Source organism: Gymnogyps californianus, chromosome 8 (assembly GCF_018139145.2).
Source record: "Gymnogyps californianus isolate 813 chromosome 8, ASM1813914v2, whole genome shotgun sequence".
Classification (NCBI taxonomy): Eukaryota; Metazoa; Chordata; class Aves; order Accipitriformes; family Cathartidae; genus Gymnogyps; species Gymnogyps californianus.
In genome coordinates, this window is record NC_059478.1 from 21,175,086 (window position 1) to 21,198,730 (window position 23,645).

The window sequence follows — 23,645 nt, forward strand, 5'->3', positions numbered from 1 at the left end:
GTGCTGCTTTTAGATACTGGCACACACAGTCCCTCCAACTTCTGAGCTGTGTACTGCCCAGGGTAAGGGACTGTATTTCTTTTTTCCTTCCACTTCCCAATACTGCCCTGCAGCTTTCCCTTCTTCCTCCCAGTGATCCAGTCAAATTAAATTCCTAATGCCAGTGAGCCCTCTTGAGCTGTGAAGAATTAGATTTCCTCCATTCTTTTCATTCTTCTCTGAAATATTATGTACTAGGATACAATAAGTTCTAGCATGCAGCGTATAGTGATAGGATTCTGCAATAAATCCATGCTAAGTGAGACCTGTTATACAACTCACTAATCTCATATATTCACCTGTGCTACATCTTGCATCTCATCTCAGATCTATCAATAGAAAGAAGATCCGTTTTTAATAATGTATTACAGAATTTACTTCTCCGTGTTGGTCCAGAATGTGTGTGAAATATAGACTGCTTATATATACTCTGCAATTTAAGCTGTTGTGGAAGTTTCAGACAAAAGTTACAGAAATTCACAAAGGCAGAGAAGACAGTATTAATACATTTTCTGTCAGGTGTGTAAGTGCAACAAGAACATAGGGCTGAGGAGTCTATCAAGACCACTGAATTCTGTCCCTTGCCTTTTGCACCACAGATTTAATTTGAAATATATAGTCAAAAGATTTACTCAGTTACTGTTAACTTCTTTTATGTTACTGTTATATTTCTTTATACTATGCTGTATTAGACTTTACAGTTTTCTCAATTGCATTCTTCCAAAACCAAAAAAGCACAAAGTATCTGCAGTCACTGATTTGACTGGTGGTGTTTTGTGAAAGTTTGCGTCTGCAAAGAAATGACAAGAAAATGAAAGAAACTGGTGAAAAGACAGAAGAAAAACAATAGGTCCTCCCCGAAGAAAACCTAAACCAAACACAAACTGAACTCCACCCCCACCCCAGTATGCTTTTAGTTTGGTCCTAAACAAATAAACGAATGAACAAAAGAGCTTGAGAGGATTGTTGCTCTAAAAACCGAGGGAGAAACTGTTTAAGAAACCTGTCCCCTGTGCTGAGAGGAGCAGGATTTAGCACATGCCTTTGAAGAAAGAAGCATTGCATCAGTTTCTTCAGCGAAGGGGAACAAAGAAGAAATTTCTTCTCCTGACAGAGTCCTGAACTTCAACTGAATGCTTAGGTCAAGAAAGGGCAGTAATTTGAAGAGCTTATCTTTAGTCAATATCATCCTGAATGATTAAAGCAATTTACCTCATATTTTTAAATAACATCAGCCACTGCTGAAATACAGACTTTTTGGATAATGCGTTTCATGTCATGTTGCATTTTCTGGACCACGTGCATTAAGTTTCTGTGTTTCTGTGATGTTCCTCCCAATTTTCTTCTGACCACTTTGTTGAAAGGAGTGTAAGCTACAAGTTTGCAGTGCCTGATCCTGATTTCAAACCTTCCTGCGTTCAGAAGTATTGAGAACTGTGGGTTTTGGTTTGGCCCATTTCTTATCGTAATTAAATATATTAAACAATATTGGCCTTGCTGCTCGTCCCTAGGGTATCCCACTATTAATCTTTCCTATACTGAGAATGGGCTATTTATTCCTACTCCTTGCTTCCTGCCTATTAACCAGCTTTTAATCACTGACAAGAATTTACCTCTTACCCTGTGGTTACTAAATTTCCTTGATAGTCTCTTGTGAGGAACTTTATCAGAAGCTTTTCAAAAGTCATATGTATATCATATTCATTGCTTCTTCTTTATCCACTGTTTTGTTTACCATTTCAAATAATCACAGTGGGTTTGAGAAGCATAATTCATCCTAGTCAAAGGCAGGTTTTCTTTCTTTATCATATTATTCTATATAATACAGTCTTCTTTCATTTAAATTATTGCCTTAATTTTTTTATGGTGCTGCAGTGTGTTCACAAAGTAATAGGAAATGTGCTGTACCGTCTTCAGTGATATGGCTTTATTTTTCTAGTACTCAAGGAAGCTTTTCTATCTGTATTTCTTTTCAAGTGCCCACTCTTCCATAATTCATCCTAAAACAAAACCTGTTTCTCTTTCTGTTTATACACTGGCTTCCGCAAGGGGATCTAACACACAGCTTGTATGTTGAGTTGGTTGAGAATATGTCATATTATCATTCTGAAAAATAGAAATATTTTTCTAAAGAATACAACATAAACCAGTCATATATGATTCAGTATAGCATCGCCTTAGCTTGGAACAGAAGCTTTGTAAAATAGAAATTACTCTTCATCTCAGCTATTAATTCTCAAAATTATTTAAGATCAGGATTTCAGGTAATTTAGGCAGATAGCTGTGCATCCCAATTTTATGTGTGTGAAATCAGGTACCTGTCCATGCCAATGGGCAAATAACCAAAGGGAAGGAAGATGGATGCAGCTTAAAAAGAGGGGTCATGAATTATCTTTTCAGTACTGAAAAGCCCAGCATAACACAGGCAATTTAGCAATCGGTCTCAGTAATCTTCATTCTCCTCATTGAGTAAAAATCAACTCTTGTTAGTTTCATGCTCAGCATGTGAAAGGATATCCAAGTCTGGCATGTGCACCAGAGTCCTTGAGTAAACTGATCTTTGTCTGTAGAAAGCAGCACGCAGTGTGTATTTGGGATATAGTGCAGCCCTGATTCTGAACAGTGGCTGTAATTAAAAATACAGGTTGTACCTCTTCTCGTAATGTTTTTATGGCATTCGGCAACAATTACAAAATTAATTAATTAAACAAACCCCTAACTACTATTACATATTGTCCTAAAATACCAAAGAGCAAAAATACCATATAACACTTCTGTTGTATTTTCTGGTAGATGATTTGTACACTGAAGAGTAATTAGCATGGCATTGAAAATACACCAAATAAAATTAGATGGTGGTACCGCCTTTAACAAACATGTTTCCAGAGAGCCTGTCACAACAGGGCATTGATCCCAGATTATGGTACTTAGGTACTACCATGGTATGAATAAATGATGATAGAATAAAACTTTCCACTGCTGACTGCAGTACTTCATATGCTCTTCCAGCTTTCTCGGCAGCCCGTCTCCCCCCACCCTCCCCTTACCGCTTCCCTGGTGCTTTTCTCTTCCTTCAGTCAATACCAATGGTTCAAGTGACAAATAAAATTTCTGTCTCTCAGTACTTTTCTAGACTACAGGTTGGAACAAATGAACCATTAGTCACTTCATGAAATCCTCCTTTGTGCGACCAGGCTGAGAGCAGTTGCACCTTTATGCATATTTTATGCACATTTATGGGCTGCATTTCACAGTGCTGTATTTAGTTCCATTACAGTTTTCCATCATATTGCTCTTTTATTATGGCATTAATTATGTATTGTTTTTACTTTATCTTACAGTATTTTTTTACATTATTTTCTTAGTTGTGTTTTATAATGCATATAAAGTTAATTTGTAACAGTAAGGGTAATTGTATCCTGGCACTTTACATTAGCCAAGTTGCTATTTTCTGAACACTTTTGTTTGGGTACCTCTTAAATTCCCTTTTAAAAAACATCAACATTAAAAAGTCTGAGACACTAAATAATTCATAAGCAAAGGGAATTTTTATAAAAATACAAGAGCTTGTCTAGGAGGATGAGCTTCCACTGTCACCATTCCAGGTCATACGAAGCAGCCATGTTGAAAGTGGGCCACAGTCAACCTGAGAGATGTGGTGAAACAGTGGCTAATGAAAGTGACTTAACGAAAATAGCATATAGACTTAGACTTATAGTGATATAAAGGCTTTTCTCACCATAGATAGTTTTGATTCCCCACACGTGATGATATGCAGTGAGCCTCTGAGTTGGCAATAACTACATGAGTGAGTCAGTTATCACTTGTGGGTTTTTCCAGAGGTAATTCAGCGCACTGAGAGGAGAATCCTATTGCCTTTGGATATGAGTCAATAACAGAAAACACTGTTTTTTTCAAAAGTCCTAATAGAAGGGTTACATATGCCAAATAATAGTAATGCAGGTAAAAGTGAAACATTATCATCATGAGTTGTTGGGGTACATTGTGATTTCTTGTGAAAATAATAAAATCGTTGAGCTTGCATAGGAGATGAACTTATACCCAATATTTTCATTATACTACCCTAAGAGAAAAAGAAAAACTGATTTTTGTGGGGTATTTAGAGGCTCTGATGACGCTTATTTGAGTAACATCACCCCAGACTTTGGAATTGTAATTGTGGATATCAATCTGCAGGTATCACCAAATAATGACTGTATTGTCATGGAGGTAATTTCAGTGATGCTGTCTGTGTTCTACTTAAGCTAGCGAGTCCCAGCAGAAGCCAAAAGAAGGCTGGAAGTGTAGCACCCTTTGCAGCCAGAATTATTCATACCAGGAGATTCTTACAGTGACCAATTTCTAGGCCGTGTTAGAAACATGGGCTACAAAGCATACTGGTGAGAGTACTGCAACAGTCTGGGTGACTTTACCCAGAAATACGAAGTGATTTGACTGTGAGGCCAAAGATGCTTCTGAAGGACATATTGGGTATGGGTGGCAAATTTGGTCTTGAGATCTGAGCTCAGATCTGCCATGCTCCGTAGTGCAGGTGCAGCTGGTGAAGATGAAGACTTACCCTGCAACAGAATTCATCTGCAACTGTAAGGTTGCCTCTGCTCAAGGAGTACAGCTCAGCCCTGATAGTGGGAAGTTACTGCAGAGGCAGCAGCAAAAAACAATGAGGACAGCCCAAGTTTTACAAACCCAGAGTATATCTCCCTGTAATTGAGGTTCAATGGAATAACATCATGAAGTCCTACCTTATATTTCACATGGAGACTTGATTCACTGTTTTTTTAATTTCCTGCCTGGTCACATACCAGTAGTTCTTAATTTTTCATGGGAAGATTTATTCAAATCAGTCTTGATTTATAAGATACTAAAAAATTGCCCAAGTCTGTATTAAGGATGGGTAAGAAATTCTGCGATATTGATAGAAACAGAAGAAAAAAATGTTAATTGACAAAAGCTTTGATTATGTCTTCCTGCCTTATTTCTGGAACTTTCAGCTCTTTGAATTTATTACTTTATAAATTCTTTTAAAAAATGTAACAAATAAGTTAAAAAAGCTGAGTGAGGTTTTATACATAATATACAGCTGCAGATCTCAGAAATTGTGGCTGCTGACAGCTTTTGAAAATCAGACCATGTTACATATCATATTGAGCTTTTCCATATATTTTCTTCTGTTTTCAGAGGACAGAATAAATCTTGTAAGTCTGGTGATCATTTCAGAACAGTCATTTTGAAGGGATTTGCCCATTTGAAACAAAGATTGAAAAAGGGAGGCAAAGGGAAAAGGTTGTTTTGTCCTTTGTGGCTGTTTTGCTGTTTTTAAGAGCACAAGAATTCTTTTGCCTCTTTCATGCTGCTTTTCTAGCTGCAGGCACAGCTGGAGTTCTAGCTTGCTTTCCTACCTGAGCACTGGCTTCTCTTTCCTATCTAATTTGGTGTGGGCAGGAAAGGAAAAATATCTAAATGTAAACAGAGAAAACAAATATTTAAAGATAACAGGTAAAGTGATCATGCATGTACTTTCTCCCTCATTAGATTTGCCATTTGCATCCTTTACTTAATTATAAGGGTCATATCGCACATCTATTCTGTTGTTCCTGCTTCAGTGGTATTATTCATTCCTGGCATTTCTATGGCAAAAAAAAAGTCATAAATCTTTCTGACAGAAAAATTCTGGGAATTTGTTCTCAGTTACACTTTCTTCTTTTATACGTAGGTGTTGAGCTACTTGAACCCGAATTATGGCCCATGCAGAGGCTGCAGGAGTTCCGTCTCCTTCCGTACTCTCTTGTCCCCCTTCCTTGTTTGTGTTTTTCCCATTCAGGGCCACGGTGCGGGTGCAGGCATGATGAAGGCAAAGGGAGGGGTGTGCGGTCACGGCTGGGAGCCCAGCTGTGCTTGGTACAGCATCAACACGTGGAGTGCTGGGATCAGCTCATCGCTGACTCCCTTTGCTCACTGTCCCTGCCTGTTGGTACGCGGTTGTGCCTCTCCTCTGGGGAGAAGGTGGCTGAGAGGAGGCGGGAGCAAAGCCCGATTAGTGCCCTGGTGGAAGTGGGTCTTGGCTGGCTTGGAGGAAGCCTCGAAGGAAGCCCAGTGGCAGGCAAGATCCGGAGCATGCAAGTGCAGCAGTAAAGTGTGGGGGCCTTTCTCCAGCTGCCTCGCCAGGGTGACTTGGTGATACTGCTGTCGGTGAAAGACTGAGGTTTCTTCCTCTCTATGTCCTGCTCCTTCCTTTCGTTTTGTGCTTTTGTGTGCAGTGCTTGACAGCTCTGGTGTACAAATCAGACACATTAGCAGCTTTCAATGAGCAGCACAACAGGTATGATTTGAGTACAAGAAACACCCTGCATGCCATTACAGAGCCTCCGGCTCGGCAGAGTGACAACAGCTCCTATCGGTACTCATATCCATGCGGGAGGCAGAGCAGAAATTATGAGTTGTTCCATGAATTTACTAAAAGTAATGGATATAGGTACTGCAACAATAACATATGAAGCTGAAAGCAGTACATTAAGCAGAAATCACTTTTTAAAGAAGGATCGTATAAAACAGCATTAAGTTCATTTATAATTGGGCAATTATTTAAAATTCATGTACCTTTTAAAATAATTAATTACATTTAAAATAGTAGTTTGTAATGCATCATTTTAAACTACACTTATGAATTTAGATATATCATTAGAATGAAAATAAATATAGAATTTAATTCAATAGTTGTGAAATAAACCTAGGTTATATATTTGTGTCTTATGAATATAATAGCAAACAAGGCAAAATAATTTTATATTAAAATCTGGGTAACTGCGGGGCATTTACTAAAACTAATATTATCTTAGTTAACTTTCAAATATAAAAAAGCGCTGGGTAAATAACTCTGTATGAAATCTGAAGTATAATTTATAATGAATTTGTACTAATGATATCTAATGTGCCTAGTTAAAATGAAAGCTTTATTGAGAATAAATGTTACTCATTTACTTCAAAGGGAGTTACCAGACATATGTAATTTGACAGTAATTTAAAAAATAGAACAATATTGGCTGATAAATGCATGATTTACAAATTTCCCTTATGAAAATAAGATGCATACAGTATAAAATTATATTTAATTGTGTAATATTAAAAAAAAAATCTCCACTTGAGAATATTTTAGTTGCAAAACAACTAAAAAAGAAATTCCTGAGAAGCTCTCTCTATGATGAATTCTTAAATAATAAGAACTGCTACTTAAATCAACAGATGAATAATTTTAGTGAAATGTTAAGTTAGCTATTATACTGGTACTATGAGGTGTAGCTTTCTGGAAATGTTCAAGGATTAGTATTTTAAGTTCAGTTAATTTTTATGGCCAAAACATACATGGGTCCTGATTCTGTAGAGTGTTGTCAAATAATTTAAGCAAAAGCAGGCTTGTGCCCCATATATATTTTATTCCTAATTTTTATACATAAAACATTAATATTAGCATTAGATCTGTTTGGGTTCATTAAGAGAAAAATGCAGCAGAAGGAACCACATTTTAGAAAACAGTCATTGTTTTTAATGAATGTATAATTAGTTCTACTGTAATAAAGTGAAAATCTATCCTGTAGATAGATTTTCCTCAGATTTTCTTCACAGGCGTGAAACTCCTAATTTAGTATGGCATCTTCTAAAATATTTCCCCCCGTATATCTTTTCACGTTTTACAGAGGAACCATTCAATCATGCTTATGGCTTGCAATATAAAAATTTGTTCCATTGTTAAGGGACTTGTAGAGACCTTTGCTCATATTACTTGTTCCATGGGGAATGTTGGCTTTTTTTGTTTCATTTAAAGTGAAGCAATGCTTAGTGCATCGTTCCTGTTTAGAATTCACAAAATGGGAGGTCTTGCAGTCTCACACAGCCACACATTGTCATGTCTTGCTTAATTTACATTAAAGAATCTTTAGCCAAACAAAAAGAAAATCCTTATCTCATGCTTACCTGAACCAGTATATTTCATATGTTCAATAGCAAATCCTCCAGTACGTTTATGTTTAAAGATATGAGTTTTATAACCTGGCTTCCTGGGATATTCAAGGAATTGCAGAGTCACATCTGTAAAGTGTACTGATGTTTTCAGCTTTTGCAGATGGTGAAAAGGCATTGTGGGGTTTGTCCGACTGTGGGCTTTTTTTGTAGGAAGTTGTCGAGATTGGTAGGAATCATATTACATCAACTGTTTTCTGCAGGGGCTCCTAGAGAAACTCTTATAAAAAACTTTACTGCACTGAAATTAAAATTTGAAACCTTTCTTATAATCTGTTCGGTAGCTGATATCCTAGGGCAGTACCTTGATTTGACTGCATTTTGCATCATTGAAAACTGATTCCAGTGGATTGGATCCGTTCTCCAGCGAGCTGAAGCCATTAGTGATGCACAAAAAATGAGAACAAGCTCTTCCAAAGGAGGAATTTTGCTGCTAAAAGGACAGTTATATCACTACAAATGCTAGCAAAGGCAAGGCAGCTCTCGTGTCTCATCCAGTTCACTAACACATATTAGGTATAACATGATAAAAATTGTTTGACAAAGAAGTCTTTTTATTTACTGAAGATGTAGACTTTTGAGAAGAGAGGTGCCTTAGTTTCTGCCCCATGCAGTGAGACCAGCAATACAGTATAGCTGGCCAGGATCATACCAGAAGAGGGATAATGCTTCCTGTTTACCTGACTGCCACATTTCTACCTACCTTTACATGGTTTTGTGCCTTGGCACATGGACCCTTAAGCCACTTGGTCCCAGTGTAGTTGTACTTGCTCCTTCATAAAAGCTTTGGCAAAGGCTGAAGAAGGTTCTTATTATTATGACAGTATGGCTGTGTCTAAGTCTGATTGACTAACAAAAGCATCTCCCTTCTCTCAGTGACAGCCCTTCTCCCACACCTGCTGCTACCAGTGGTTTTGGCTGCAGCAGTTTAGTGGCATCTCGAGGTAGCCAAACGCTCAAGTACCATCTCTGTGACAGAGATGCCATCTGCCCTGTTCGTGCAGTACTTGTGTGACACACTGATGAGCTCAGAGAAAGGGAAAGTAAGAGAACACATGAGCATTTTGTTAGATGAATGACACTTGTGGGTCAGTACCATTTGCACGGACAAAACTATCCAATTCCTTCCTATACATATGCTCATTCCAAAGAAGAACACTGTGCAAGGGAAAAGCCTCTGATTTATCTGCATATCAGCAAAACTGACTTTTCAGTAATGATACTCTAATGTGGCTTTAACAGCAGTCAACTCCTAACCAAATTAAAAGGGGTGTTTTCTTACCTTCCACATCTTGTGAAAAGTGAAAACTTCTCTGCTGTTGTCTGTGAGTCTGTTTTCCTCTCCTCTGGAAGAAAAAGCTATGAGACAGTGGGACAAGTGTTCATAAAAATCTCAGGATTTGCCAAAATCTTCTGAACACGCCTAGAAGGTAGACTTTGGGATCCTGTAGGGAAGTTTCACTGGGAAGTCCAGAATACTAGCTCGCAGTATTTTGAGTCCATTCCTGTTGTCTCTGAAAACCAAAACCCAAAAATGTCATGAAAGTACTGAGAATATGGATACTGTTTCTGTGGGCTATGGGGCTGTCAGAGACCTTCCTTTTTTTTTTTCTCCTTCAGATTTTGGATAGTTTGTTCCTCATTTTATTCTTCTTCACTTATTTCTATGCTAAAGGGGAAGCATGATTAGTACCTGCGCTGTGTTGTATACTGTCAGTTTAGGATGGCTGCAGACCTTTTCATCTCATCAGCACTCATGTGTCAACTAATGCAAACGTAACACTAAACATGTTCTGATCATCCCCCAGAGAAATGACATTTCATCTCTAGATGTACATTCTGAGAAATCCAAAATGTTTTTCTCATTGGACTGAACACTGGGTGAATATCAAGAAAACCAGCTAAATTCAAAAGGTCAAATTAGACAATTCTGAGGTGAACAGATGTGACTGTATAAGGTTACAGCTAGGTACTTCATGTGTTGGGAATTGCATTTCTGAAACAGTCTCATAGGTGCTGTTATGCAAATTCAAGTGTAAATCACCAGGAGACCAAAAACCAAGCAAGTCTAAACCCTCAGTAATACATTTGTTGCACATTAGATGAGTGAAAGCGAAGCCTAAAGACATTCCCTTTTGTGGAGTAAAACTTTAATTAGATGATAAATCTGGAATGCTATGACCTGATAAGTAATCTTAAGATTTTTTTGAATGACTTTTTTTTCAGTTAATAACAAATTATCTGAGGAAAAACACTTTTAGAGAGCATGTTCTACTGAGTGAAATATTAGACTGTTTCTCTAATGAATACACACAGTTCTCATAGCCATTGACCACAGGTGTCAGTGTACTGTCAAGTCATGTGCAGACCTCTCTATATATTGGGATAAACAGAACTGTATTACAGTAAACAAAGTGCAAAAATACCAAGTAATGTATTTTTATTGTGGGATTAGAAAAGGATTAATGTAATTTGATACAAATATTGTATGACGAGGTGAGAATGTTTTCTAAGTGAAAAATCCTGAAAGAAGGATTACATTCTCATCCCAACAGTTCAGAACGTCTCAGATACACTATATTTTCACTAATGCTGAAGCTATAAAAATTTCTGGGTATCCATGTTGACTGTACTGATAACAACTGACACATAAATTTTGCAAGTGTCCTTTGGATTAATGGATGCTGATGCCTCAGTGTATGAATTCCTAACCTGTTGGATTCTGCTGCAATTCACAAGTCAAAAAGTTGTGGCACTTCTCACTGCTGCGCTCTGCAGTTAGCAAGTTCCTTGACTATACAGAATTGATCAGAGGTCCCAACAAGAAAACAGTTCTTAGATTATATTAGTTTAATTTCATAGTTCCTGCATTGGGAATAAACTCAATATGATAGTTTGTAAAGATAAAATGCAGAGAACAAAAATTCATGTAAGTAGAAAACTAAATATAGCAAATGGTCCCATATTTATATCTCAGTAGTCAGAATACAAATAAACATCCTTGGTGAAAACACATCAGTGCTTCCAATTAAGGTAATATAATTGCATGCTTTGAAGTGGAACAATGGAAAATTCTGACAATCCATTGTATTAATATGAGGCACAGACTTCAGAGACGTATAAAAATAACATTTAATCTGTATAAAGCATCTGCTACTATATTCTTTTTGTATAACATTTGTGTATTTTGTGTAAACACACACATTAGATCAATAAATAGATACCTAACTAGATAAAAATATATTAGATGAAATCTGGTCCAATCTTTCAATGTTTTCCACAGCTCATAGCTTTAAAAAATTCTAAAGTTTTTACACATGAAATTTAAGTGCATTTTTAGTAGGCACAGGTGCTGTAATGAAAACATGTGAGGCTAAGGCCTGTTACCAAAGAAGGAGTCATCACCCTCATGGCCATAACTGGCAGAATTTTTACAAACTGAAAAGTCAATCTTTATGTACATTTAGTCCTTGTAAATTGCTCCTGGACTACCACCAGCAAGGTTGAAAATTGTCCTAGTGGGTGTTCTGACATTGAAATTTTTTCATTAGGAGTATAATGTGACCAGCAGCTTGTTGTAGACATGTACAGATATACGACCTGTTTACTTATATATAGGCTTTTCTGCTTGATGTACACTGCAAAAGTCTTTGAAGATACTAGTGCAATATTGCAACTTTCTTTTGAGGTCACAAAGTGTTGCTATCCCTAGTTTAGAAATAAAGTTTCTCAAAAAGAGAGGCAGAAAGCATATTATATTTATATATTACCAAAATGCTTGGGGTTTAGCCATGGATTAGCACCTTGCCTGTGCTAGATTTTGTAAATCTACAGATCGTGGGAATACCCTAAAGTCATCCATGGATCCTGTGGCAGAGAAGGAAAAAAAAAAAAATCTTTTCAGTGCTGACCTTTTGCTAAGATCCCTCTGAGCAACACCAGCTGGGTACTCCTTGGTCGTAAATGCAACAGTGACCAGCTTGAGTCACATTTGAGCAGGGGGCTTGCTTATGAAAGTATCTGTAGAGGCTGATTCCATATGTAGGCAGAGGTGGGAAATCTCACATTCTCAGTTTGATCAATCTGACCATACCCTAGAACAGTGGTGAGGCAGCACAGTGGCTCTGTGATACGGCAGAGCCTTGAAAGCCTGGACTAAGTTACTGATGGAAGTATTCAGTCATGCATAAAGTGAATAAATAAGATGCATGCATCTTTGTTCAACTGAATTTTCTCATTAGCAGTTGTAGTTATTGGTAAATAAAGATTATCGATGTTTCATCAATTATACCAATGGCTGAACAACATAAATAAATTACTGGTGCTTTTTCTCATTGTATCGCATACTCTTTATTTTTTTCTTATTTGGAAATTTGTAGTAGAGCATTCTTCAGTCAGAATCACCAAAATGGGTGTTTACATTTCAGTCTGTGCCCATGGGACTTGTTTGCCTTGACTATAAAATTGAGATCTTATAAGTTAAACATCTCCAACTAAAGCCAGCTGTTTTGTCATAAATATTTATTTATGGACAGAGGTTTACATTAGTCTTTTGTAAAAGATATGAGCTACAATTATCTTCTTCGGGTGCACTCCTGCAATAAAGTGTTCTGTACAGCTAGTATTGATTTGCTCACAGTGTCTTTCCATAGGAAGGGAAGGCAGCTTCCTAACAAAAATGAGTGATTGTTGTTTACTCTGCCTCTTCAACGGTCTGACCATTGAAGCAGTTTGTCTAAAATACTATTCGGTCACCAGTGGGGAAACTGGGCCAGGATGCAACTCCAGGCATGCAGATTTCACATCAGGAAGGCAGAGGGAGATAAAGTGGGTTCATCCCCAAAAGGAGTCATTTAAATCATTGATACTGCTTCTAAAGGGCATGACACAGGTTCTTTATGCCAGTGCAGAGCAAATGGGAAAGGGCATGTAAAATGCTGCTTCTCCGATTTGGAAATGTTTTAGACCCTCTTAGCACTTAATGGCAGGTTACAAAAAGGGCAGGGCAGAGAATCAGAGCAATAGGTTGACACTAACACCAGGTGCCTGCAATTGCCTCTGCTGCTCCCTGTACCGGGGATTTGAGAGTGTGGCCGTCCACCAAAGCTCACTGCATAGCTAGCCTTCTCCTGAGGGTGCAGGAAAAAGGGACACAGTGTGCTGGTCTGGCCGTGCCAGCCCCACGCTTTTCCTGTGGGTTTTTTTTCCACAGAGAGCATTGGCACTGTTGGCTTCCTGACTAAGAGCCTGGAGCAAGTTTCAAAGCTGAGTCTACAAAGTCTTTGGATGGTTTCCACGCTCCTTCCTTGACAGGATGCTCAGAGGCAAAGTATTTGAGTAAACCAAGGGGTTTGTGAATGGGGATAAATGAAATCAGAATATGTTAAGCTGGGATGTAAAGAGTGAGGGATAACAACATCAGTGACTGCTGTCGCTGGTTGGAGGACTGCAGAACCTGCTACTACACTTGCTGCTATCTCTGCCTCTGCTTTTGTGTATCACAGTTGCAATGTGCTGCCACAATTATACGAGTTGCCCTTGCTTTTCATTCTGGCTTTATTAATGTAAGGGCATTTTTACCGAAGCTAGGGTGAATTTTGTTGCTGATGTGTATGCCAGCTGTATTTTAAAGCATAAAATCTCTTGTGGCACCTGAACTGGCCTGGCCTGAAGCTACAAAGCAAAGACATTGTAATGATACACTTTTAGGAGGAACTGCTCTACATCTCCCTCTCTTTTGTACAAATTTCTGTTGCCAGCTAGTTGCCCTTGATGGCTGGCATAAATTTACTCCATTTTTTTTTCCACATGATCTAATGCCACTGTAGCTGAAGGAAGGTGCAATCGCACAGTTTGCCTGTAATTTGAGCAATATGTTCTCCTGGCCTGATGGAATCACAGAATAATTCAGGTTGGAAGGGACCTCATGAGGTCTCTAGTCCATCTGCCAGCTCAAAGCAGGGCCAGTTGGAGGTCAGACAAGACTGCTCAGGGCTTTGTTCAGCTGGTCCTTGGAAACCTCCAAGGAAGGAGACTGCACAGCCTCTTGGGTCCCTGCTTCACTGCTCGGATGGCCTTGTGGTGCCCTCAGTAAGCGACAAACCTACTGGCACAGCGAGTCTGGTGGCAGATAGGTGCCACTTTCCCTGCAGGAGGAGGTCTCCCACTACTGTCACCTGCTGCATCCTGTTGGTGAAGCTGCCCCAAACAGAGGTGTCTGCCCCTAGTCTGCTACCAGAGAACCTATTTTGCAATTGCAGACCTGCAGGTGGAGAAGGAGCCTTTGGTCTGTTGTCAGAAGTTGCAAGCCTTCAGCCTTCCCTATCTTGGGAGTGCAAACTATCGCTTTTTTGTTCTTGTGGTTTCTATGTATTTTTAAGGAATTTTTAGTGTTTGTGAAAAGGACACAATTGAATAACCCAGTAATGGATTCCTAGGGTAATGGTATCTTTACTTTTCCCCATTGGTACTGTATTTCAATCCTGATCTTCAAAAATCGTTAAGGCAGGTTAAGGCAGTAGTTCAGAGTCTTTGGCCCTAGGATAGCACCATCATGACAGACGCTTATCGTATAGTGTGTATGTGTCAGACGTTCAGAATATGTTTAAACGTGGGCTCCTACTACATTACATAGAGAATGCCTGGGGGTGATAGTGATTGTTCACTACTCAGTATTACAATATGGGGTTGTGTTTTTCAGTAGCTGCTATGTGAAGAAAAAGAGAATACAGAATTTTAAATAGGAACTGCTTATAAAGAATTTATTCCTTACAATATTTTGTCAGTGCAACACTGCCATACCAAAACACTCTGAATTTAAGAAAATGAGAAATGGATATCTTTTTTTTTTTCTTTTTTTTTCTCCTCTGTGCACTTCTCAGATGCTTAGTAACAACCTTGAGAGTTAAAAACTAAGTACTGGAGCCTAACTGTAGTTATGCTTTAAGTTTGGAGTGTCAGCCCTTAAAGTTAGTAGAATTACTTCACATACACTTCATTTTAAGTGATGATAATCTTATTTTTATCAGAAGTAATTATATGGTAATAAGCCTGTAGTTCAGAAATGAGAATGGGCTTGTGAATATGTAGCAAAATATTGGAAATATGGTAAAGTAGATCATTAGTGACAAAGTAATAATTGTCAGTGAAAAAAGTCTACTAAGAAACATTTTTTACTATCAGGCAAAAGGAATAAATGTGAGTATGAAGGTGTCTTCTTCAGCAGCTATTTCCTATGAACACAAGACAATGACGTGAACACAGGAAAGAAATGATTTCAAAGTACCTTTGCAATACCACTTGACAAAAGCTTGCAACAACCAGTTTTACTTTGCAGTTTATGGAGACTATTTAAAATGTATGTAAAGAAAGAAGTGTTAGGAATAATAGCCAGAGCTGGCCATGTTGCTGTATAAAAGACTATATGCTGCATTGCTGTTGAATTTGGGTCATCGGGCATCTTAATGTTGTTACAGAAACAAAAATATTCTGTGTTCAAAGGTCTATATTTACACATTTCTCTTACCTTTTGAACCATGTTTGTATTTATACATTTCTCACAGCTTTTGAGCCAAGAAACTTAATAGATTTTTATATTCTTTGTTAAATAACAGACTTCAATTAACTTTAATTGAATTCACCTGAAAACTCCATTGAATTCTGCTAACTAAGCTGCTGTCCTTCAGACGAAAGGACATCTCTATTTTTCACTGTCAGTTGATCCATTAGTGAGAGAGAACAAAGTCCTGTTTCTCAGTTCAGTTGCACAGCAAGCTCTTCTCTTTTCTTTTTTTTTTCACAAATCAGTCATCTTACAAGGAAAACTATCTGTTAAAAATACTTAGGTGTCATGGTTTAACCCCAGCTGGTAACTAAGCACCACACAGCCACTCACTCACTCCCCCCAGTGGGATGGGGGAGAGAATCAGAAGAGTAAACGTGAGGAAACTCATGGGTTGAGATAAAGACAGTTTAATAGGTAAAGCAAAAGCCGTGCGTGCAAGCAAAGCAAAACAAGGAATTCATTCACTACTTCCCATCGGCAGGCAGGAAAAGCCTACAGCACCCGGTATTCCCAGAGGGTCTCCCATCCAAGTACTAACCGGACCTGACCCTGCTTAGCTTCTGAAATCAGACAAGATTGGGCGTTCTCAGGGTGGTACGGCCATAAACCAGCCTAAACCAGCACATTAGGGAAATGAATGCATAATGGAAATGGCCTGTGCTTGAAGGCGAGTATGGAAGAAAGCATTGTTTGTTAGAGAGGAGTTACTAGATATTACTTAAAAACAAAATGATGGCGCTTCCAAAAATAAATACTGAAGTACCTGACATTTTGTTTCTTGTCTCCTCCTGAGGTATTTTTGTACCACTTCCTTTCCTTCTTGAATAATATAATCTTTGTTTCCTTTACAAAATACCTTCATTGTTTTCCACTGTACTTAATTTTCAGAATGGAAACATGACCTAAGAAGAGTATTGTTGTCTGTCAAGATAAAACACAATGCATTCCTGTGCTATCTTTCCCTTGTTCTGTCCCTATTTCCAGGCAGTTATTTGTGGTCCTTTTCAGCCCTGTAAGTAGTGAGGCGTTGGAGGAAGAACAACAACAAAAAAATGCTTAGCTGCAGGGAATAAATACCTTGACTATGGTCACAAGTGGGATCAAAGATGGCAACAGTTTCACCATCCATAATTAAAAAGAAAGAAAGGAAAACAGAAATACACTAAATGAACAAGCTGGACCAGAAAATGGATGGGGAAAATTCCAACTGTTTCTCTCTCTGGTATTAAGGTCAAGCAGATAACTTGTGTTTTAATACGCCATTTTCTCTTAGTCAGAACTTGCTCTACCTACTGCTATTGGGCATCGGTTAAGTTCATTCTCCATTTTATTAACTCGTCCTTATCATAAACTGCTAAGCGTGACTCCCAGTGAACTTTTCTGTGAACCCTGCCAAAGCTCAGGGCCTGAAGTCAGAGATATCTCTTATTCGTTTCCACGGACTATTCCTACACATTGCAGGGTGTACTTAGGGGAAGTCTGTCAGCAGTAATCTCATATTACCTACTCTAGATTTTTTTCATTTCCTCACTGTCTTTACTTTTCTTTGTGGCCAGTCCACATGTATCTGTAGCAGTATTTGTCAGGACCTGCTAAGTGGGTGGCTGGGCCAGTTGCATCCTGATGAATGTGCAGGGAGTACACAGAGGTCAGCCACAGGCGTGTTTTGCAGTGCAAGCAGCACAGGGCCAGATTGCTGCACAGACAGAGGATTAACTATGTGAAAATACAATTCAGACAAGACCCTTGACAAATTTTATGAAAATGATCTGCAGTGAGGAATTTGAGGAGGCACTCAGTGCTGCAGTCAGCACTAAATCCCTTGTATTTTACAACCCAATAATCAACCTGCTGCTGTGATTATCAGAGTGGGAGAGGATGAGTGGCGAGAGTAAGTGGCTGTTGGTATGGTGCCCAGACCTACCAGGGCCCTGAAGCAGCTTCAGCAGGAAGCTATCCCCATTTGACATCCTTGCAGTCTAAGCAGACAATGAAGATTTGGGGAAGAAGAGATGCATGTAGAAGGTCTTAATTCAGTTGCCTTTGTCCTATATTTGTTCTGATCAGAATCCTTTCTTCACTCTTTTCTCTATTGTCCCAAAGCCAATGAAAAAATAATAATGCCAAGAGACATAGTAGAACACTGTCACCTGAGGAAAATGTCATCTAACAGTCTGCAGCTTTACCAGCATTGATTTATTCTCCCAGACACAATTGTCACCAGCTACTAGGGATGCCAACATTTTCAGTAAAATATCTTTAAGAAAATGTCTTAGTTTTTCTTTTTTTTTCCATTCCTTTTTTTTCTGTAGAAAAAGTCCCATTTCTTCCCATCAGGAGACAAAGTTTTCTGGCAGATTGAAAGGTCTGCATCTGTAAAACCAGCAACGATAGCAAACTTGGGTGAAAATATCACCAAACTGGCTTTTCAATTTTAGTTAATGAATTTTTTTCCAGTTCCTTTTCAGTTTGTGGGAACTCTTTGGCATTTTTAATAAACCAGATACTCCTGGGGAGGTGTGAAATCCTATGGGTGGGAATTCATCCATTAAGTAAGAGGTGCCTACATAATTACTACACCAAGATCATGCATGAAATCTGAGACCTGCCCAGACTCCCTTGTGCCTTTGGCTGTATCCTGCCTGAATTGCTGTGGTCTCATGAGCCCTTACCCACTCCAAACCTGCAAAGAAGAGAGCAGGCAGTGCCCTGGAGAGCTGGCCATTACATAGCAATGGCATGAATGGTTTCCAAGCCAAACAGGATATTAAATAATACAGATATTGGGTAAGTTCAGTCAGTTCACCTTGACTGCAAAAAGAGAGATGAGGATTGGAAATGTTCCTTGTCCTGTAACTGTTGTGTCACCCTCCAAAAGTGGCAGTGTGTGATAAAGAGGTATAGTTGAGGCTAACCTGCTTTTAAGCTCTTAAGTGACTGTCTCCCTAGGATGAGACTGAAGTTAGCAACCCAAGTCTATCTTCTACTCTGTCCTCAACTGTGTCTTCATTTCCTACTTGCAGTCTTTAGTGAGCCCAGCTCAGCTGGACTGGAGGATCCAGTTTGGAGGGGTCACTTTTGTTGACACATGTTGCTTTCATCCTTATCTGTTGAGCTCTTTGCTCCAAGATATCACTGATTACAAATTATTGAATAAGAGCCCCCAGAAAATGACATTTCATATGGATAAGAAAAGTTTATTACAGTAGGCAACTTTCAGTTATAAAGGTTAGATGTGCTCTTTCATTGGCACAGAAGTAGGGGAGTGGAGTGAAGAAATAAATGCATTCAAAGGACAGGCTACTCTGCACACAATGTGGAATTCCAGCATTTCCTTTTGAGTTACCTAATGCAGCCTTTCAGTGGCAGGAGAGTGGTTTGTTTGTAATGAAGTTCAGCTTCTCAGATTCTAGGAAAAGTTGAACTCTTGCTGTTCAGTGACTTCGAAAAGATTTAAGGATCACTGATCAATTGCCATGCTTTCTTGTATGTGAGGGGGAGGATATCTGATTAATGCCCTATGACACAACCTTCACCTGTCTACAGGAATCTGCATACCAGCTGAATACTAAGATGACAAATTGACAAAGCATCTTGTACAGCCTTTATTGAAAAAGGCTATGTGGTCTGGAGGTCAGTTTAGCAAGTGCAAATACATGGTTATTTTTAATTATACATAAGCTTTTCTTATCCTCTGAAATAGCAGAGAGGATTGGGAGGGAGTTTTGCCATCAAGTTTGGAGTGTGGGCACACTTGTTCTTGTTTCTTTTATTGGTCTGGAGATTTCCCCGATGTTAATCCTTTTAGAACTCAACTCCATACTTTTTTTTTTTTAAATGAATGTGCTACAACTGACTCCTTGTTTATAAGCCTGAATCTAGTCTTTTGTTTAGTGAGGATAGACAGATTAGACATACATCTGAATGACCTATTATGCATTGTAAGGGCTGTGTTTAATTGGAAAAAAAAATAACAGCTGCTTAATTTATGGATATGCACAACAGGACAAACAATTTCAACATGGCAAGCAGACCACTCATCATTCATAGAGTTGGCATCGCTTCCTCACACATCGCAGTTGCAGTAGCAATCTCTTTCTTTTGGAGTTAATTTAGTGCTTTTGAAAGGTGCCGGATGGTAACCCAGGAGACTGCAGCCCTGTGCTCGGCACGGGAACAGGTGTGGTGCAGGCAGCACGGGCAGCGACGGGGCAGCCTCTGCTACAGTGCCAGCATTAACTTGCTCACCACACTAGGAGGGAAAATCTTCAAAGGAGAGAAAACTAAGGTGCCAGTGTCCCATGGCCTGTGTTCTGAGATTTTCAGCAGTGGTGTCGGTTTGGAGATAGACATCTGTCTACCAGGAACTGGGCTCTTCTCAGAAAGATGATAGTGAACACTCAGTAGATAGTAATGAAGCTTTTGTCACTACACTGGCACCTTCTCTTTTGTGAGGAATTTGCTCATTAAAGGAATAACATCCCTTTTAACCCATAGATATGATATGTTCAGGAAGAAAAACAACTAAATGACTGGAAACATGACTACACAGTCAGGTAGTCCATGCTCTCAGTTCTATACAGGCATTGTGCTGCACTCATTAATCTTTTGTGAGTGCCTTTCAGTAGATTGTTAGGCAACATCTGTTTAATTTTTATTATTTTATTTCCTTATTGCATTTTCTTTTTATTCTCAAAATATTCTCCCTAAGGGCAAGAAAGCATGCGTAGTGGAGGCTATGATTTTGACAGTATTACTGTTGGTGTTGATCCTCTCCTCTCCTCGCCTCGCTTCGCCTCGCCTCGCCTCGCCTCCCCTCGCCTCGCCTCGCCTCTCCCCTCCCCTCCCCTCCCCTCCTTTTTTTTTTTAATAACAATATGTCTTTTGTAAAGGTTGTAAGATTGCAGAAATGCACACTGAATTCATTTCTGTCTTCCATCGTTGGGGATGTACTGTCTTCTAGGTAGACAAGTTGTAACTCTCTGAGCATTATGTTACTGAAAGGGTAAAGCTGTATTTTAAGGTTGTGGATCCCAGAATTTTATTTAGTCTTCTAAAAATCTTGGGCCCAGGCTATTGTTTATCTTAAAAGTAGTAACTGAGCATTTCCCTTGATTTAAGAGTCAATAAGAAGTCACTGTAAGAGAGGATAGATTTGCTCAGGGCAGCTCATGTATTACAGCATGTTGTACTAATTGGAGTTTCCTAAGGTGTGATGGCTTCATGCCCAGGAACTACATGGCTGTAATCCAGCTGAGAGGGGACACATGTAAATAACCAAAGGCTGGGCTTCATCTGCCAAGATGGGATGGAGCCTTGTAGCAATCAGTAATAATAGGAACTGCTGCTTATGGATAGTGCTCTGTAACTTAGCTGCACCAAGGAATCCAAATACCCTCAAGCTATGTATTGAACTGGCTAATTTGGGGCCAACATCTTCAATCAAATAAGAATGCATCTTCCTTCATATTCTTTGTAATGCCTTTCTCTGCCCCTCAGCACTCTGTCTTTTTTAGATTCAAATGCAGCCAGGTGTTTTTATAAATGAACTGATCTTATCTAAGCACTTTGTGTACTGGAGATGTGGTAAAACATAGGAAGAGCTGAATATCATAATTGTTTTATTGACACATAAGTCTAGATAATCTGACAAATTCGCCTCGGTGATTGAGAGTAATATAGAAAATGACTGGAGAGAATTGATTCTTGTGGGATGCCACAAATGAATGAAGTAAAACTTCTCATTATTACAGTTTGAGAAGGACTGAAATCCATGTACTCTTGTCTCCTCTTTCAAAAGATACCAAGACATCTTCTGAGAAACTGTTGAATGCATTTTTACAATAAGGGTGACTATCTTCCACCTATTTACAATTAAAGTTCCATCACTATTTCTAAGCAGTTTCAGTTTCATGGTCCAGTTTTACTCTAGGTTGTTTCGGGTCTAGAATATTGGCAATCTTTTAATTCATTTATAGTTAAATTTGGTCCATCTCACTTTTGAGCCTTTTAAAGTATATGTGGATTACTCCTAGACTCTAGTTGAATTGAACTGGATATGCAGGGTGGTCTTATCAGTGAGGCCTGGGAAATCATGGCATATTTGAAGAAGGAAGAGAACAGTCTCAGTTTATATTGCTCACTGGCACGAACTCTTATACCAGAAATCAAAGGGGTTTCTGTCCTTTAACCATCCACCCACAGCTCTGGCACTCCCTGGTGTGCAATATGGTTCCTTAGTCTCTTGGGCCCATCAGCCCCGCTACCGTTGCACTGCTTGAATTCTTCATAGCTAGGCTATGATGATAGTCCTTGTTATAATGATGCACTGATTACTTCAGTCAGGAATGTCCTAAGCTTGGGATTTTTTCTGTTTTTCTTAAGCTAGGAAAGATACAGGCTGAATTCAGAAGTGTTACGATGCAGGATGTGATGGATGTGATGAAATGCCAGGACTGAAGGTATGCTATTGTTCAGCAGCTCTGGGCAGAGCAGCCCATGGGATTTGGGAAGGCTTTTCAGTGGATGTCATCTTTAAGTGTAACAAGGTGATAAGTGTGACTCAAGTCCTTGCCATTACTGAGTTGTCTGTTTCAAAACAAATCTTTACTATAATCAATAATGTCTGAATAATAGCATCTGGTATTGCAGAATTTCAAGAGTATCTAGTAAGTTTAGAAAATGAGAATCAACCATGGATCTAATTATATAAGCTGGTCTCTTGGTACATCTCATCTGGATAGAAGTAGACAGTACTGGGTATCTTTTAAAAGCCTGGTCTTACAAGATTTCTAGCTTCATTGGGGAGATCCATTAAGTATTTAAAAGTTAAGGAAGTTACTGAACCTCCCAGCCCTCTGAGACTAACTCTTCACCAGCTGCAGAGACCATTAAATATCTGTATTGTATGTTGCATTTTATGAGAAAATAGCTAAAGCTTTTTTTGCAGTCTGAGGGCACTTAACCTCTGGGCAGGATAACGTAGTCTGTGAATTAGGCTGCCAAGGCAGTATACCCTTTCTTTTCCAGACTTTAGTTTTAAGGCAAAGCGTATGTATCCACGACTCCGGATCAGTGTGTGTATTATTGTTACAAAATCTGATGTGCAAGTCTTAGGATTTGTTGAGGTGAACTGCAAAAATTCCTTTGATTTCAGTGGCAGATCCTCCTTGTATTTAGAAGGACACAGTAAGCTAAAACTCATAAACAGAACTCATCAAATTTCCTGTATTGTTAATTATACCCTAAATTATTAGATTGATGGAATTTTCTAAATGCAATTTATTTTTCACCACCTATTGCTGCTAGTCAACTTCCTGTTCAATTTGGACAGAGAAAGGATTGATCCTTTTATTTTCTGAACTACATAGTATTGTACTGTTTGGGTTAACATATAACACAAAGGAATGTTAAAAACCTAACAAATATTGTTTTACCTGGTATCATTACCTATGATCCTATATTTTTTGCACATTGATTAGCATGAAAATAATAAAAAGCTAGATCAACCTCAGCACATTTCTTTCTGTGAGAAATTCCTTATTACGAAGTGGACAGCACTACCTGTTAACGTGCAAGTATTCTGCTTGCCCTACTCTTAGAAGTGAATTTCTTATTGTTAAGAAGGAATAGTGCCATGAAATATGCTCTCTAACTTCGACAGAAGGGAAAAATGATTTAAAAAAAAATCTCACCCAGATGCAGACCTGATTATGATCTTTGGACATAATCCATTGGGAGTTTTTCATTACTATTTTTTTAAGTTTAAAAAATGAAGTTTAAAATATGGTCTGAAAAAACTGAATATAGACTACATTCTTATGCAGTACTGCATTGTAGAAAAAAATGAAGAGAATGGAAGTCTTCAGCATAATAAAATCTGATAAACTATAAAAACTGCATATATCAAGCAAACTGCAGTTTACAAGAGGCAGACTTTTATGCATGTGCATAAGGAACTAAGAACAAGACTCATGCCTGAACATAAATGAGAATTTAATTGACAGCT

At 38.7% G+C, this 23,645-nt stretch overlaps 1 pseudogene; it reads right to left on the minus strand.

Annotated features, from left to right (window-relative positions):
- Positions 1-16,126: 16,126 nt before the first annotated feature.
- Positions 16,127-16,245, minus strand: LOC127019420 (uncharacterized; annotated as a pseudogene).
- Positions 16,246-23,645: the final 7,400 nt, after the last annotated feature.